Source organism: Lepisosteus platostomus, chromosome 21 (genome assembly GCF_059453375.1).
Source record: "Lepisosteus platostomus isolate fLepPlt1 chromosome 21, fLepPlt1.hap1, whole genome shotgun sequence".
Lineage (NCBI taxonomy): Eukaryota > Metazoa > Chordata > Actinopteri > Semionotiformes > Lepisosteidae > Lepisosteus > Lepisosteus platostomus.
This window is the reverse complement of record NC_142631.1, coordinates 11886181-11902813: the sequence shown is the minus strand read 5'-3', so window position 1 is coordinate 11902813 and position 16633 is coordinate 11886181. Positions and strand designations below refer to the sequence as shown.

The 16633-nt window shown below is 38.8% G+C and overlaps 1 long non-coding RNA gene across 2 annotated transcripts in view; it reads left to right on the top strand.

Annotated features, from left to right (window-relative positions):
- LOC148644048 (uncharacterized) overlaps nucleotides 1-16633 on the top strand; it is a 316550-nt gene that overhangs the window by 66407 nt on the left and 233510 nt on the right. Inside the window, exons 3-4 of one of the 2 annotated variants that reach the window (XR_015928796.1) lie at nucleotides 1952-2073; nucleotides 9000-9089. This is a non-coding gene — a long non-coding RNA (uncharacterized LOC148644048). Of the gene's footprint in view, nucleotides 1-1951; nucleotides 2074-8999; nucleotides 9090-16633 lie in introns of those variants that run through there. The other variant, XR_015928795.1, reaches the window with a different exon arrangement.

Sequence of the window (16633 nt, the reverse complement as noted above, 5' to 3'; positions counted from 1 at the left end):
AACCAGTAACCTTCCAGTCACAGGCGCAGAGCCTTAGCCACAGAGCCACTGCACCACCCTATCTACAGTATCTATCCCTGGGCTAACCAGGAGAAACAAAACATCTCTAATGTAATTCAAATCATCACTTCACTACAATATACTGTCAGTTTTCACAGTATAGTGTTAAAAGAAAATACACAATGGATCTAATTTTATATTAACTTTGAGTGAAGGAAAAGGTATCACTTTTCATTTATACTACATGTGGATGCCTCAACCCATGTGCTTGGTGCTATGCTGTATCAGTGTGGTCAGTTGAGAGTCATATGGGTCAAGATCCCTTACTCCAGCTGAAAAAAAACTTCCACTTGCACTCTGGGAAGATAGAATTTTTATCACTGAAGTAGGCAATCACTGACAAGTTTAAGCACTATCTGTACCAAGCAGTGTCATTTACAGTGTATAGCTACACTAACCAATTAACTTACAGTATGTTATGTCATCTTCCCAATTAAATGCCACTGGACATCACTGGGTTGCTGAGCTTGCAATTTCACCATCAAATACCGCATCAGGAGACAACACCAATGCTAATTAATTATCCAAATGTTGTGGGATATAGAGAGTTTCATGACAGATTGTAGGGAAGAGACTTCTACAGATGTCATAGCAGCTGTCATACAGTCCACAGATCTGCAGAATCCAAGCCAATCTGCATGGATTGTCTCCATTACTTCCAATATTTTAGCCCTTCCCCATGTTCCTTATGATATTTCTACCATAGAGCCCCACAGCTCTGAAGGACAGCTTGGGAGAAGGTCTAGACATCAGCATAGTTCAAAACTTGGTTGCAGACCAAATGGGAAAGAACAAAAATGGAGATTTTTAAGAAAAAAATAATAGCTCTTCTGAAAGATTGCAATAAGCTTCAGCTAGGTAGGAATGGGAACTTAATGTAAAAAAAACTAACAAGAAACCAAAAATACTATTGAGGGAATTATTCTTAATTCAGGTTTAAGTCTTTTATATTTTAAACACTTGTATCTTGTAACATTCCACTCAAATGGTTGTGAAAGTATGTAGTTCTGCTTTTGTCTATATATGCTGAATTGTCAATGTATGTTATGTTGCAAGGTATAACTGTGATATGTTCCTAGCAGAGTAACAAAAGCAATGAGAAACTTACTTGACTGATTCTTCACGTGCACAGCCAATGGCAAATCCCTGAATGAAAAGTTTTACAGACCTTACTGTACAAAAAGACCATTCTTTGTAATACTTCTTTGAGTCTGGCCTGCAAGAGCTAGGCTCTCATATGCATATGTAATAAAGAAGACTTCTTCTACAGGGACACCTGAATTGCTGTCATTTGTTTGACGCAACACTACAAACCAAATACAAACAGAAAGTATAGCAAGAGGAAATGGAACACCTTAGAGCAGAGAGAGTTGTTCAGCCTGCTCGAGAACAGTTTTTTCGGCCATTTTTTTAAAGCAAAGTGATGTTGATCACTATATTAGTAGAGTATGTAGGTGTGTCAAAAAAAAAGAATGAAACTCTCCAACATATTTTGGTATTTGTAGATCACTGTATTAGGTTTGCTAAAGCTTATCCAGCAACCATATAATCTGTAAGGACAGCTACAGATGAAATCTTCATGAATTTGTCTTGATATTTGGATTCTCAAAGCAACTTTTTCAAACACAGGAAGGTGGGTTTGAAAGTCGGCTCATTCACGGATTGCTGCAATGCAGCAATATAGTGAGATCCAGAACAACTCTCAAAGCAATGGTCAATTTGAGCGCATGAACCATAATTTGTTAGGAAAGTTAATAAATTTTCCTGAAGTCCAAATTTTCATTTAAAGTAATGTACTCATACATTTGCACCTGTTATAAATCAACATAATTGTCTTCATTCAAGTTATTGTTTGAGAAATCTCCATGTTTTCCTATTATTTTTTTTTCAGAATGGACAATGGACCCACTGCTTAAAACATGGACTACACAGATTATCTGCATGGGTGGAACTGACCGATGAAAGAAGTCCATGATCTTGCTATGGAAGTTATAAAGAAGTCATCTTATTACAGTAAGACTTGCTTTGATTTAAAAGTGAAAAGTACTATTCTTACTACACATAATGACTGTATTGGTAAAGAATGTTGCAGAACGTGGGGGGCTTGGGATACTGAGATCCTACTGGAAAGATAAGATTTAGATTGTGGTCAAAAGATAAAGTGAGAGTTTAGTACAGTATATAAGCTCAAGCCATAGAATGCAAAACACAATTTCAAAGTAAAGCACAGAACTCTGCTTTTATGTGACCGCTTGCTCTTGATAGCTATAGTGTAGAGATTAAAGAAAATACATTAAAAATGTCTAACAGCAGACCACAAATTGAAAACAGTGAAGATGAATGCTACACGGTATTTCTTCGCTATTTCACTCACTATACCGTGAACAAGTTTGCAACAGCCAAGATGAATGAATGTTATGAGCTAAATCCAGAAACTGGTCCTTTTTATACACGTTAAATGCTAGGTAATTGATCCAGCTCAAGGCAGAAATGTGAATGACCAAGTTCTAACAACATCCCTAGCTGTCCTCATAACCCAGGACCAGGAAAATGTATATCACAGTGCAGAAGACATTTGGACAGAATGCCTAAATCATAGCTTACTGTAGATGTTAACACCGTGCTGTTAACAAACCCTGTGCAGGTCTTGAGATGCGGTCCGAAAACTAAGGTATCTAAGACGGTAAGTGAAGAGTGGTTGGTAATACTAAGCAAGGTCAAATCCAGGTAGTCAGAACGAAGTCAGGCAAACAAATCCGAGAGAGGGCAACACAAGAGGGAGGTAGAGAGAAGTCCAAAGCCAAAGAGTCATAGGTGAGGGGATCCAGAAGAAGTAGAGAGGGTTTCAGGAAAGGAGGGCAAGGCGAGCGCAGGAGGTGGATGAAATCCTTATACCGAGCACCGGTAGCAGTGAGTTGAGGGTTTAAATACAGTAGTTGCGGGGAAAAGGTGTGGAATGAAGATTGAATCATTTGGAGTTCATTGGTGCTGGCTGTGCTTGTAACACTAGATGTCATTCAACCTGAAATTAAGGTACTCGGGGGAAGCAAAATTAGAATCTGTACAAATGAACCAAGGTCTTACCTACAACTCACACCTGGCAGCCCACTAAAGCTAAGCAGGTGTGAGCCTGGTCAGTACCTGGATGTGAGACCTCTGTGGTCATTAAAAATCCCAGGCTGTTTCTCGAAAAGAGTAGGGGTGTAAACCCAGTGTCCTGACCAAATTTCCCATTGGCCCTTACCAACCATGGCCTCCTTATAATCCCCATCTATATATTGGCTTCCTCACTCTGTTCTCCTCCCCACTATTAGCTGATAAGTGTTGAGAGTTCTGGTGCACTGCGGATGCCATCACATCATCCAGGTGGTGCTGCACATTGGTGGTGGTGAAGGGGAGTCCCCATTACCTGTAAAGTGCTTTGAGTGGAGTGTCCAGAAAAGCACTATATAAGTGTAAGCAATTCTTATTATTTCAATTCAACTTTATTGTCATTAAACTTACACAGGTGCATAGTATAATGAAAAGTGTTTCTCATTAGTCACTCAGGTGCAGTATATAAATAGGACAGAAGATAAGACAATAGACAGTTACACAATAGCAATAACAGTAACATGTAATAACATAACATAAATAACATGTAATCAAGTAATCAAAACTGTGCAAAATTCCTCAAACAGAGAAAATATAACAGGACAAAAACAGCGCAAGGTAATTCTTGGAATAGTGCAAAAAATAGTATGGTTAAAAGTAGTATGGTTAATTAATAAATATTAAATATTATTATGCCTGTTATAGTTTTACTGGGCTATCGAGGGGACAGTACAATTTTGGCTTACATGTGTGTGTGGTGGTGTAGGAGTACAGTCGTTGTGGGTACAGGAGGACGTTAGGAGAGATCATTATAAGGTGGAAGGGAGTGGGGGCGTCACCAACTTGACAGCTCTGGGGAAGAAGCTATTTTGGTGTCTAGTTGTGTGTGACTGGAGTGACCGGAACCTTCTGCCAGATGGTAGGGGAATAAACAAGTTATGACTGGGGTGAGTGGGGTCAGACATAATTTTGGTGGCTTTTTTCAGACTCCTGGTGTTGTATATTTCCTGGATGGATGGTAAGGCACTGCCGATGATGTGTTGGGCAGTTTTGACCACCCGCTGTAGTGCCTTATGGTCAGATGCGGTGCAGTTGCCGTGCCAGACTGTGATGCAGGTGGTCAGTATGCTCTCCACCGTACATCTGTAGAAGTTGGTGAGGATCAGTGGATGTAGGTGTATTTTCTTCAGCCTTCTCACGAAGTACAGCCGCTGTTGTGCCTTCTTGATGAGACTGGAGGTGTTCAGTGTCCATGTAAGGTCCTTAGAGATGTGAACGCCTAGGAATTTGAAGTTATTCACCATCTCCACCACAGACCCATCTATGTAGATGGGGGAGTGAACTTTTCCTTGTCTTCTGAAGTCAACAATCAGCTCTTTGGTTTTGCTGATGCTGAGACATAGGTTGTTGGTTCGGCACCAGTCTGCGAGTTGTTTTATCTCCTCCCTGTAGGCAGTCTCATCATTGTCAGTGATCAGGCCCACGACTGTGGTATCGTCAGCATACTTGATAATGGTGTTTGTGCTGAACTTAGCAGTACAGTCGTGGGTGAACAGGGAGTAAAGCAGTGGGCTGAGCACACAGCCTTGAGGGGCACCGGTGTTAAGGGTGAGTATGTTGGAGGTGAGGTTGCCAATCCTGACAGTCTGGGGTCTGCTGGTGAGGAAGTCTAGCATCCAGCTGCAGAGGGTTGTATCTAAACCAAGAGCCCTGAGTTTGGTAGAAAGTTTTATGGGTACGATGGTGTTAAATGCTGAGCTAAAGTCAATGAACAGCATTCTTGTATAGGTGTTCCTTTTATCCAGGTGGGTTAGTGTGGTGTGTAAAGCTATAGAGATTGCATCCTCTGTGGAGCGGTTTGTGCGATAGGCAAACTGGAGAGGATCCAGTGTTTTTGGAATGCTGGCTTTAATGTGCGGAATAAGTAGTTTTTCAAAGCACTTCATTATGATGGGGGTGAGTGCAATAGGGCGGTAGTCGCATGTGGGGGCTGATTTTTTCGGTACTGGCACAATGGTGGTCGTCTTGAAGCAGCTAGGTACAGTGGCCTGGGCCAAGGACATGTTGAAGATGTCGGTACAGACATCAGCTATCTGCCAGGCACATGTTCTGAGTACCAGGCCAGGGATACCATCAGGTCCAGCAGCTTTATGTGTGTTAACTCTACTTAGTGATTTCCACACATCTAGCTTCGATAGTTTGGGGGGTGGGGTGGTAGGGGAGTCAGTGGTCCAGGTGGTTGGTTCAGGGTTTTGAGCTTCGAAGCGTGCATAGAAGGTGTTAAGCTTGTTTGGAAGAGAGGGGTCAGTAGCGCTTACAGGGCTTGTTTTGCTCTTGTAGCTTGTGATTGTATTTATGTCTTGCCACATGCGTCATGGGTTAGTGTTGGTGTTGTAGTGGTGTTCTATCTGGGATTTGTACCGTTTCTTGGCAGATTTTATGCCAGCTCTTAATTCTTTCCTAGCCCCTCTCAGTTCTTCCTCATTACCAGATTTGAAGGCTGCATCACGGGCTTTGAGCAGGGAGCGGATCTCAGTGTTCATCCAAGGTTTTTGATTCGGGAGTTTGCGTATCTTTTTAACGCTCACCACATCATCAGCACATTTGCTGATGTAGCTAGTGACTGCTGATGCATACATCTCAATACCAGTGTGGGATCCATGGGAGGCTGCATCTTTGAACACACTCCAGTCTGTGCACTCAAAACAGTCCTGAAGCATTGATTCTGCCTCTTTGGTCCATGTTTTTACAGTTATAACTGGAGCCTTGGTGCGTTTGAGAAGTCGTCTGTAGGCTGGGTGTAGGAACAGAAAGATGTGGTCAGATTGTCCAAGAGGGGGGTGAGGTACTGCTTTGTAAGCACCGGGTACATTAGTATAAACAAGGTCTAGTGTGTTGTTTCCTCTGGTGGGGCAGTCTAGGTGTTGGTTGTAGCTAGGCAGGACTGATTTCAGATTTCCCTGGTTAAAATCACCTGCAATAATAAAAACACCGTCAGGGTGTGCTGATTCTTGTTTACGAATAGCTTTGGACAGCGTTTTGACTGCTTCCTTAGCATTAGCGTTAGGAGGTATGTATACAGCAGTAATAATGACTGACGTGAATTCCCTAGGTAGGTAGAAGGGGCGGCATTTTACCATTAAATATTCTAAGTCGGGTGAGCAGTGGATAGCGATTTCTGTAGTATCTCTGCACCATGCTTGGTTGACATAAATACACAGACCTCCTCCTTTATTTTTACCAGAGGCGGCTGTTCTGTCCGATCGGAGAGTTAAAAAATCATCCAGCTGAATGGCGGAGTCCGGTATGTTGTTGTGAAGCCACGTTTCCGTAAACACAAGAGTGCAGCAGTGTTTTATTTCCTGGCGAGTAGTGAGCCTGAGTTTTATTTCGTCCAGTTTGTTGTCTAGGGACTGTACGTTAGCGAGGAACAGGCTGGGTATAGGTGGTCTGTTCCGCTGTTCTTTTAGTCTTATTTGCAGCCCGGCTCTCTTACCGCGTTTCTGTTTGCGCTCGCACCGCTTGCGCCGTCTCCTCTCCCGGCGGTCATGGTCAGGTGGCTCCGCGGCTTCCGGGTCTGCGGTGTAGAGGATGGACGAGCTGATGTAATCCAGGTCGAGCGAACTAAAGGAGAAATCCCTGCAGTTGTTTCTGATGTCCAGTAATGTTTTCCGGTCGTAGGAGAAGTAAGCTTCAGTGTTTTGAGTAAATAACGTGACAAAAAACTTAAGAATAACGAACAAAAAGCACCATTGTTTGAGAGCTGATGAAGCCGCTGCGTCCATGCGCGCCGCCATCATTCTTTCCTCTAGAGAGAGGAGAGCACCACAGTTCCTCACCTATGATCAATGAGATGCCCAAGTTACAGATGTTGGAGGCCAGCTGTCCATGCTTAGGAGGCAACCTAAGGACTCATAACCATTGTACCTTCTACGGTTACTGTATATATTTTTAAAGAAATATATAGATTCTAGATTCTATATTGGAGATTGCTACTAGATTAATTAATGCAGTACAATTTTTCATCATTTGAAGTGCATTGTGACCTGATCTGATGTCACTTGTAAGAATTTAGCTAACGAATTGGAAACAGTAGTTGGTCTCATTTTTTACGTTGAGACTATTATAGTGATGCCACTCAACAGGGTGAGTGGCATCACTTGAATCTTTCTAGCTCTCTACAGTCCAGGGCCTGCTTATTGTATAGACAGCAAATTCCAGGTCACGGTGCACTTTGTCGTGCTCTAGTAAGAAGAAAAACCCAGTTTTGTTTTCAAAAGATAGCAAAACAACAGCTTAAAAAAAGAATGCCATCATTTGAAGTGTCACCACTTCAAATGGCTCAGCTGTTAATGCTGAGAGCTTCAGTCTTCAGTCACTGAAACAAGACGATAAATGAGTATGTGCTATCTGTCAGTCTTTGAGTCACCAATCAACTTTGCTTTTCTCTTTCTTTATTGTTTTTTAAAGCTTTGGAAAAGCAAATGCAAAAGTGATGCAACTGTAAGCTACTGTATGTGTATGAATTGTATTGAAAAAGTCATATGCTCATTTCTAATAATATCCTTACAGCAATTGCAGTCATATTTTTAATTAAAAGTGACAGGGAAAAAATCCTTTCCTGTTTTTGAAGATTAACTGGAACACACTACTGAGAGTGATTAAAGAATTGGCTAATTTTAATGCATTCAGTTAAAACTGTTCAATTTGCATGATTGCCTTGTTTGTGATCTGCATACTGATAGTATCTCTTATTGTCTACTGGATTTATAAGAAATTCGGTGTTACGCTGGCTCCTGCCATAAGACAACTCTATAACTCTGACCCTGGAAATTTGGTTAATGTTGATTGTGTATCATCTATTAACCTTGCATGAATCATTGCTCCAGGCATTTGTTTTTTAATTAAAATTGGTATTTTCAGTGTATGACAAACCTGTTATTACAGCATTAGCATCCAAAATTGAGAAATGAATAGTTGATAACCTATAATCTGCATTTGTTTGCTCTTTTGTTACACATTGGGAAACATACTGGAGAAAGCACAATAAGTAGAGATATTAAGTTATTTAGATGTTTTTATGGCTATATGTCAATAAAGTACCTTTGCTATAAATGTGTTAACATGGTTTCCTATGGTTTGTAGTATAATGTTTGAATATGTTAGCATTTTCATACTATAGAGATAAGACAGACTCAGGAACTGTACTGAAACACTGCAATAACTGTAAAGAATATACAGTAACATTAATATAAAAAGATTTCTTATTGTATTCAGAAAAGGAACTGAAGGGTACCACGGTATCCAAATACTGTATTTACACTCCAAATTGTGCTTCAACACACTTAAACCATGACAAATTCCAGAAAAAAATTAAATTAAACACCCACTGTCTAGAAACAGCCCTGTTACAAAGCTGCAAAATGGCCTTCACTGTGGCATAATATGGTAAAAGCAAAGTTTTGTAAAAATTGGAGACACTTCCGTATTTAGCCATTTGCTTGTCTCTAAATCCTTTAACTTAACAATATTTTGAAAATAAATGTTAACATTATGAATTTACTTTAACTTTTTTTTACCAGATAGATATTTGGGTATATTATATTTTGAACAGTGGCAGATGTGCTGTCACTACAACTAACTGTGAGAGGAACAAATAATGAAGATTTTGTTTATCGTTTATTTATTTCATGCAGTGCTGTTTTCCAGAAGGTAGACTATCATTTTGCAGATTCTGGTGTAATGATGTTATTTTCATGGCTACTACTGAATTTTTCCCTACACTAAGAATCACTTTCTTTTTAAATGTGAGCTCTCATCAAAATGACTCTCTTCTCTCATTACAGGGCTTTGCTATTGGGGGTAGTGTTTGCAGAGTGGCAAGATTAAAATAGCACAGGACATGCTAATAGCAAGTGCCAGCTTACTGATCAAGAGCCACTTGGCAGCAGTCAGGTGCAATATGTTGCTTTTCATGAGAAGAACGACCCTCCTGCTGTGCATTGTGGGAGACTCTCAAGGATGAATTTGGATTACAGCTTGAAAGGCTGAGCAGCAGTTTGATTTCCTTGGTCTTGTCTTCAAGGGTCACTTTTGAAATGCAAGCCCTTGCTTGGAGCCATATCCTCCATGTCAGTAAATAAATGATGACTTTGGCCATTCATGTGACCTATTTCCTATCACAACTTCTTCTTCTTAATTCAGAAACCTTGCTAAAACATTTCTGTTTAATTTAGAGAAAATGCCTTTCCAGAGCACAGGGATATACTGTAGCACCTGTGAAATCCAAGCAGAAAAAGGAAGATTTCTTCACTGACTAAGGGAATTTGAATACAGCATTTTTTGTGTACGGATGTTCCATACTGAATACTGAACAGTTCCCAGAAGGATGCGGTGATTGATGTGTGAGGAAAGTTACTGAGTTTTAAACCACTGCTTCACAGAGTAACAGGACAATCGCATAGCATTCATTTCTGAGAGGTGTGTAGTAGAGGTGTGTAGTTTTAAACCGAAGGATTTAAAGCAGTAGATCAAAATCAGAAGTTACAGGGATTCCACTGAAATAAAACAAAATACATCCTAAACCAAATGATTTTCCTTTGAATCCTTACATACTGTATGCTTTTACAGTTTAATGGGAGAGAGAAGTCGTGCCATTTTGATGGAAATGACTATCAGCTCTATGACGTAAAGTATGTAGGCCCAATGGAGAAATATATCTCATTTAAAGAAGTGTCTTAAGTTGCATGTAATTAAGTATCTAATACAGTTATTTCTAACAATGGTAGCACAGTCGCATGAGTGCTCTGCACCTCAGAGCTCTTGAATCCTGGGTTTAATATTCTGCCTGTGGCCATGTGGGTTTTCTCCACCTCCACATTCTTCATACAGTCCAGAGGTTTACTGTCAAAGTTAATTGGCTTCTCTAAATTATCTCCTTTATGCGTCTGCTCTGTGATGGACTGGTGTTCTGTTCAGGGTGTTTTGTGTCTTTTGTCCATTCTCTGCTGATTGAGGCCCTAGTTTACCACAACTCTGCATTGGATTAAGCAGTTATTAAAGATGGATTTCTATTCTTTTTTTATTCTGCAATGTTTGTAAATCTAGCTGATATATGATCATGTCTGGTATAGTTATAATAGTTTTAACAATTAGAATTGCTGGTAGTTAGGAAGGCATCAATGGTAATATCAGTGACTGTTACTGTATAATATTTTATTTATGCTTCTCACTATTCCATCTCTGTCTGACTGAAGAAGCATCAATACACATACAGCATACTAACACTGCCTTACTGATACCTGATGCTTGGATAAAATAAGTATTAGTCATTAGTGTCCTTAAATGTCATTTGAACTTTATGAATGGCAGACTTGGTCTTATGGCAGCATTAAATGTTTCTTGCCTTCATACATAAAGGATAACACAAAATAATCCAATAGCAGCCTAGACACAGCCTTTAGTTCTTGTCCTCCTTTCTTCTAATATACACCAAATTGTTAGTCCACGAGAGTGGCCAATTACCCACAGAACCAATTTTATATGATCCTTTCCACTTGTGGGATTTCATTCACAGTGAAATCGATTAATTAAGCCAGGTGTGTTTAAATGAAGACCCCACTTTCATCATCACAGCTCGGTAATATAAACTGATCAAAAACAGATGCAACAATATTTCTAATTTTCGCATGCACATAAGGTAAGATAAAAAGGTGTTTTTTTTTTTTATAAACCAGAGCCAAATAGTTCTTGAGTTAAAAATCAGTAATCAATTCTGTTCCATTTGCAGTTGGTGCTCTTTTTTGGTTGGTTGGCAGTTGGTGTATGTTTGCCCTTACATTTAGTTAATATAACTCTCAGCACTTGGAAGCATGTTATTGATATCTGATTGCAAAGACTCATGTTAAACAGGGATTTTCATTGTTTATTAAAAAAGTGTGAGGATAATACATAAACATTTCATGACATTCACTAGTATTAAATGTAAAATCTCAGAATAAAGCTGCTGCTCTGTAACCTGAACAATTGCACGAAGAGAGAAGAAAGAGAGAGAGAGCCGCTCATCTACTTTAGTTAGAGACCTTAAGAGAAAGTATAGATATAAACTCAAAGAAAAGATCAGGCTTTTATTTGGAATCTAGTTGTGATGTTTTAAGATTTTTCCCTGCGGTGTACAAAGATACAGATGTTTCGAATCTTACAGCTATGCATTTTATTTGTCTGTTGGCCTGGACCAAGATACCATTATTACACAAACCCTATCTTCTAGGGTTAATCATGGTTACTACATTTTAGATAAGATCACTTTATTGGCCATATACAATTTCTTGTATTAGGAATTTGTCTTTTTTCGCATACCCCAACTTGCTCTCCATGAGACACACAGACAGGGAGAGAAGCTTTGGGGTCAGAGCGCAGGGTCAGCCATTGTATAGCACCCCTGGAGCAGCTGGGGTTAAAGGCCTTGCTCATGGGCCCAACAGAGTAGGATTCCTCTGCCGACCACGGGATACAAACTGGTAACCTTCCAGCCACAGGCACAGATCCTTAGCCACTGCACCAGTAGTATGGTAATACAGTTATTCAAAAATGTAACATTTCCCTCAAATGTTGTGTAATTCAGATTATTAAAGGAATGCCATCAGATTATTTCATAATGAAAATATTTACTAACCAAAAATGTAAAACAATATATCTGAAAATGATGAAGGTGAATGTAACATTAGTGGACAGATGATGTCTCAGACAGACAGGAGAGAGAAAGAAGAGTTAAGTCTTAGAAAACAGTATTCAATCTCAGGAACTAAAGCTAGAGAATGTCAATGTCTTGTATATAGCTAAAACTATTTCAAAGTTATATTGTTAGGTGTATTCTATAAACTACCAAATGCAGATGTGGATAATTTCATACTTTACAATGATATTTAAAAAAAATGATGTGCAAAAGAAGAAACGATTTTTTAAGACTTCAGATTTCTCCACATAAACTGAGAAGAGCCTCCAGGAATGTCAGCATCAGAAAGTGGATCATAGACATGGTTCTGTACATGGCTGTTTTACAAGTGGAAAAAAATGTATAGTATGATATGGTGTGTGTTTAAGTATGTTTTGAAACTGTACAAGTTGAGTGCAAATCAGAAGGTAACAATTTCCGAAAAATAGCCTTGGAAAGAATGAGACAGTGTTTAAGGCAAGAAAAAACAGTTAAAATAGATATGGGTGGCAAAAGTTAAAATAGGTTATGCACAAAACATGAAAACAAATATTAAAACTTAGCACTAAAAAACTGAAATACTAAAAATGTGTATCCCAAGTTGTTGAATAAATCAATTTGGAAAAATAAGTGGTAAGCAAAACAAATAGCAGTACAATAAACTGCAAGCATGAATGGGGAAAAAGATATTTGAAAGCCCAAGAGAGAAAAAGAAACAAATATTCCAATGAAGGCTATGAATAATAAACTTTTCTTTCTGTACAACAGCATCAAAAGAACTGCTGTGGATGAAGTAAAATATGTGCATTAATAACATTTCTGATTTTCATTTTTGGAGTGACAAAAATTCTGGATACATTCTAGTCAATGAAAGGGAAATGCCTATTGTACAAAATGAATATTTCATTCAGATATTCACTGAGGAAGTAGACAACAACATGCCTCAGTAGCAGACAGACAAAGCTCCATATTAAATATTATTGAAGTGTTTCTGAACTTCAAAAACATTCCCGGGGCCTTATGGTATCTTACCAACTGTACTTGGGCAAACAAGATAGTATAAGTAAGCCACTGACTTAACTCTTCGAACAGCTGCTCAAGACATGGATAATACCAGGAAAATTATAAATGGTGTACATATCCATTAGAAAAGGGTGACAAAACTGAATCAATTAATTACACACTATTAAATTGGACTTCCATTACTGTACATGTAATGTTATATTAAACAATTATTAGGACTAGAGGATCACCTACAGTTTGTGGTGTAGGAATAATTATCAAGGTAATATTCAACCTTTTAATAAAGGTAGGCCTTGCACAAAAAACTTAAAATTATTTGAACAGCAAGAACAATAACTGATACACAGAACATATTATATGGTTTATTTAGATGCCGAGAACGTTAGATTCTGAAAACAGTGAATACAGATAAGGACTGTACATAAACCGGATGATACTATATTAGGAGGATTGACAAACACCATAGAAGCACCAAATGCAATTCAAAAAGATTTAGATAAAATTAAAGACTGTGCAAACACCTGCCAAATGACAATTAATGTAGACAAAAGCTGAATTCTGTATGCAGGTACTGTAGGAAAAACATACATTCTAAATACAAAATTTGAAAAACTGATATAGAAGAGGTTACATATGACAAACACTTAGATGGTTGTTGAAATAAAATTGGCATCTTCGAGAGAATGTGGGTAAGCTATAAAAATAGCACACAAATGTTAGGATATAAAGTTTAAAGTGTAGAATTTAAATCACAAGATGTTATATGGAAATTGTATAATGCATGAGTAAGGTGTTACATAGAATATTATATATAATATATAAAGTATATATATAGTCACTAAATTAGAAGAAAAGATGTTGTTGCAAGGGAATTCCTGTGCTTAAGAGAATGTCCTATAGTGACAGGTTGAATGATCTGAACTATGCTGTCTTGAACAAAGAAAATTGAGTTGACCTGGACTTTCCAACATCCCCAAAGGCATTGTCAACCCAGCATATTCAAAGTATACAGCAAAATATGAGCCATAGGATACAGGTGGAAACTATGTGGAAGTGCATTTAAAACTCATAACAGAGAAACTTCTTCACCCTAAAGGTTCTGAAAGTATGTTGAAGACGATCCCCTTTTTTTGCAAGAAACCGCTGAATGAGAGCTACTAACTTCCAAATAGGCTAGATGGGGCAAACAGCCTCCTCTTTTTTGTTTCTAGTCTTTCATTAGGGGAAATATTTATTAGTAGTTAATGAAACTGAACTTAATACAGGGCAAGTTCCATTAATGGGGAAACCATGAACTAATGAATTGTGTTGACTGGAATTAAGTCACAATCACATTATTGAAAACATATTGCCGTAATGAAGCTCTCTCTATCTTCCTTTTCAATTCTCTGAAAAAATAATGGATGTGTGTTCCCTTCTATGACAATGGAGAGTACATGACGGCTTGTTATTCCATCATTTCCTCAGGACCAGTCATAGCAACTGAAGTTTACTAAAATGATTGGAACTGACACAGAGAAGGGAGTTTTGAAGAATTTAACTTAAAGTTCATTGTACCTATTGACTGTCTTTATGTAATTTGTAGCTGAGAGAAAAACTACGCATTTTGGAATTGGAAGAGCACATAATCTACTTGGAAACAAAAAGAGACTGAAAATAATAGTTAGGCATATAATGTTTGCACCAGTTCCTGTAAACTTCCTCCTAGGAGACAAAATGTCAGACATTAGGTTTGAGTTAAGTTAGATACATTGTCATGCAAGAAAGGTTTGACTCGGAACAGATTGTGGCACTAACGATATAAAATTAAGATGTTTAGAAATGTTAAAGGGAATCTTTATCAAAGGGAGTGAATCTTTTAGTAGGCTAACCTCTGTGAACATCTGATTGACAAACTATTGTGCATCTGATTTTTTCTTTTAAATTTTGGACTGTTTCTGTGAAAGGCCTGCTTTTACAGGGGCAACACATTGCAACATAACTGGAAGGGTGCTTTAACATTTCTACTTTATCAAGAATATATTCTTGGCTGTCTGAACACCTTGATAGTCAGAGCACTGCATTGGCCACAATCTTAGTCTTACACTCGGTCTCCCATATTTTTGCACCATGACCCTAAATTATTCCTTGTCTTCATGTGACAAAATCATAGAAACCATATCAAATCTTAGCTGTTACACTAGGAACCCTCATACCAGCAATTTAATCAAAGTCTAGCTATGAAAACAGATGGATCACAGCCATCTCAGGCTGTGCCATCTGTCATTAAGCTTAATATTCACTTTTAATATATGACCTCATAATTGACAACAATAAAGATATCCCTGTGTTAATCGAAATCTGGCTGATGATTTTATAGTAGCACTCAATACCAGTTCTAAGGGATTGCTGTGTCATCTGATTTTTGCTGTTTTTAATCACAGTCTAATTGATTTCAGTTTTTGATTATATTTGTGTTTTTAAAATATTCATTCAGGTCTTTAAAAAGTTGAATGAGATTTCTAATTAGAGTGGTCTCTTGCTAATTAGTGAGTTTCATAACTGCCTTCATTCAGGTTTGCAATGTTTAGTCCAAAGTATGGCAGCAAATTGTTAATTAGCAAACTGAGCAAGAGATTGCATAAAGTTCTGTGTGCTGAAGTTGTTGGAAATTGGAAATGAGAGCAGAAGAAAATAAAATAAGCAAGCTGATCAATTACATGCATCAATTAGCACCAACGATAAAGGGCCCAGCTGAAATGAAAACCAGCAGACATAACAGTCCCTTATGACTGGAATTAAGAACCGCTGTTCTATACCACTATTTTAGGCCACTTTAAATGATTTTCATACCTTCTCAAGTCCCTGTCATTCTATAATCCTATGTCTTGTTGCCACAACCTTTTGTAGTAAGTCTTTGTCATGCGTGGTGCTATTGCTGTACCACACAGTGATACCATTAGTGAGGACACATTCTGTGGTACTGCAATAAACATTCAGGAGTAGCTGCTTCCCCAAACTGCATTTATTTTAGCACCACAGAAAGTGCAGGCTCTGTTGTGCCTCTTTCAGAATGGCTACAGTGTTGTGAGACCAAGCTAAGTCGGTGAAGATCTGCAGACCGAGGAGCCGGAACCAGCTGACAATTTCCACTGCTGTGCCATTGATGTTGATTGGGGCATAACTCCCTCTGGGTCTCCGGAAGTCCACAATGAGTTATTTTGTCTTGTTGATATTCAGGGCCAGATTGTTATCAAGGCGCCATCTTGCCCATCTTGCTCCATCTCATTCCTGTATGTGGGATTGTTGTTGCTGATCAGCCCAATAATATAGGTGTCATCTGCAAACTGTGGTTGCTACTGTAAGTGGCTGTACAGTTGTAGGTGAACAAGGAGTACAGCCCTAGGACTGAGACAGCAGCCTTGGGGAGCTCCAGTGTTTAGAATCAGTGTAAAGGAGATATTGTTACCAGTTTTCACCACTTGGGGTCTGCACGTCAGGAAATCCAGTATCCAGTTGCAGGTAGAGTTGCATAAGCCCACATTTCTGAGTTCTGGGACCAGCTTGGAGGGAACAATTGCATTGAAGGCTAATCATCTAGATCTACAGTACATCTAGCTATCACTCTCAATGAGGAACATTTATTGGCGCCTTGATAACAATCTGGCCCTGAATATCAACAAGACAAAATAACTCATTGTGGACTTCCGGAGACCCAGAGGGAGTTATGCCCCAATCAGCAGAGGTGTTAGTGGGGCCAGCGGG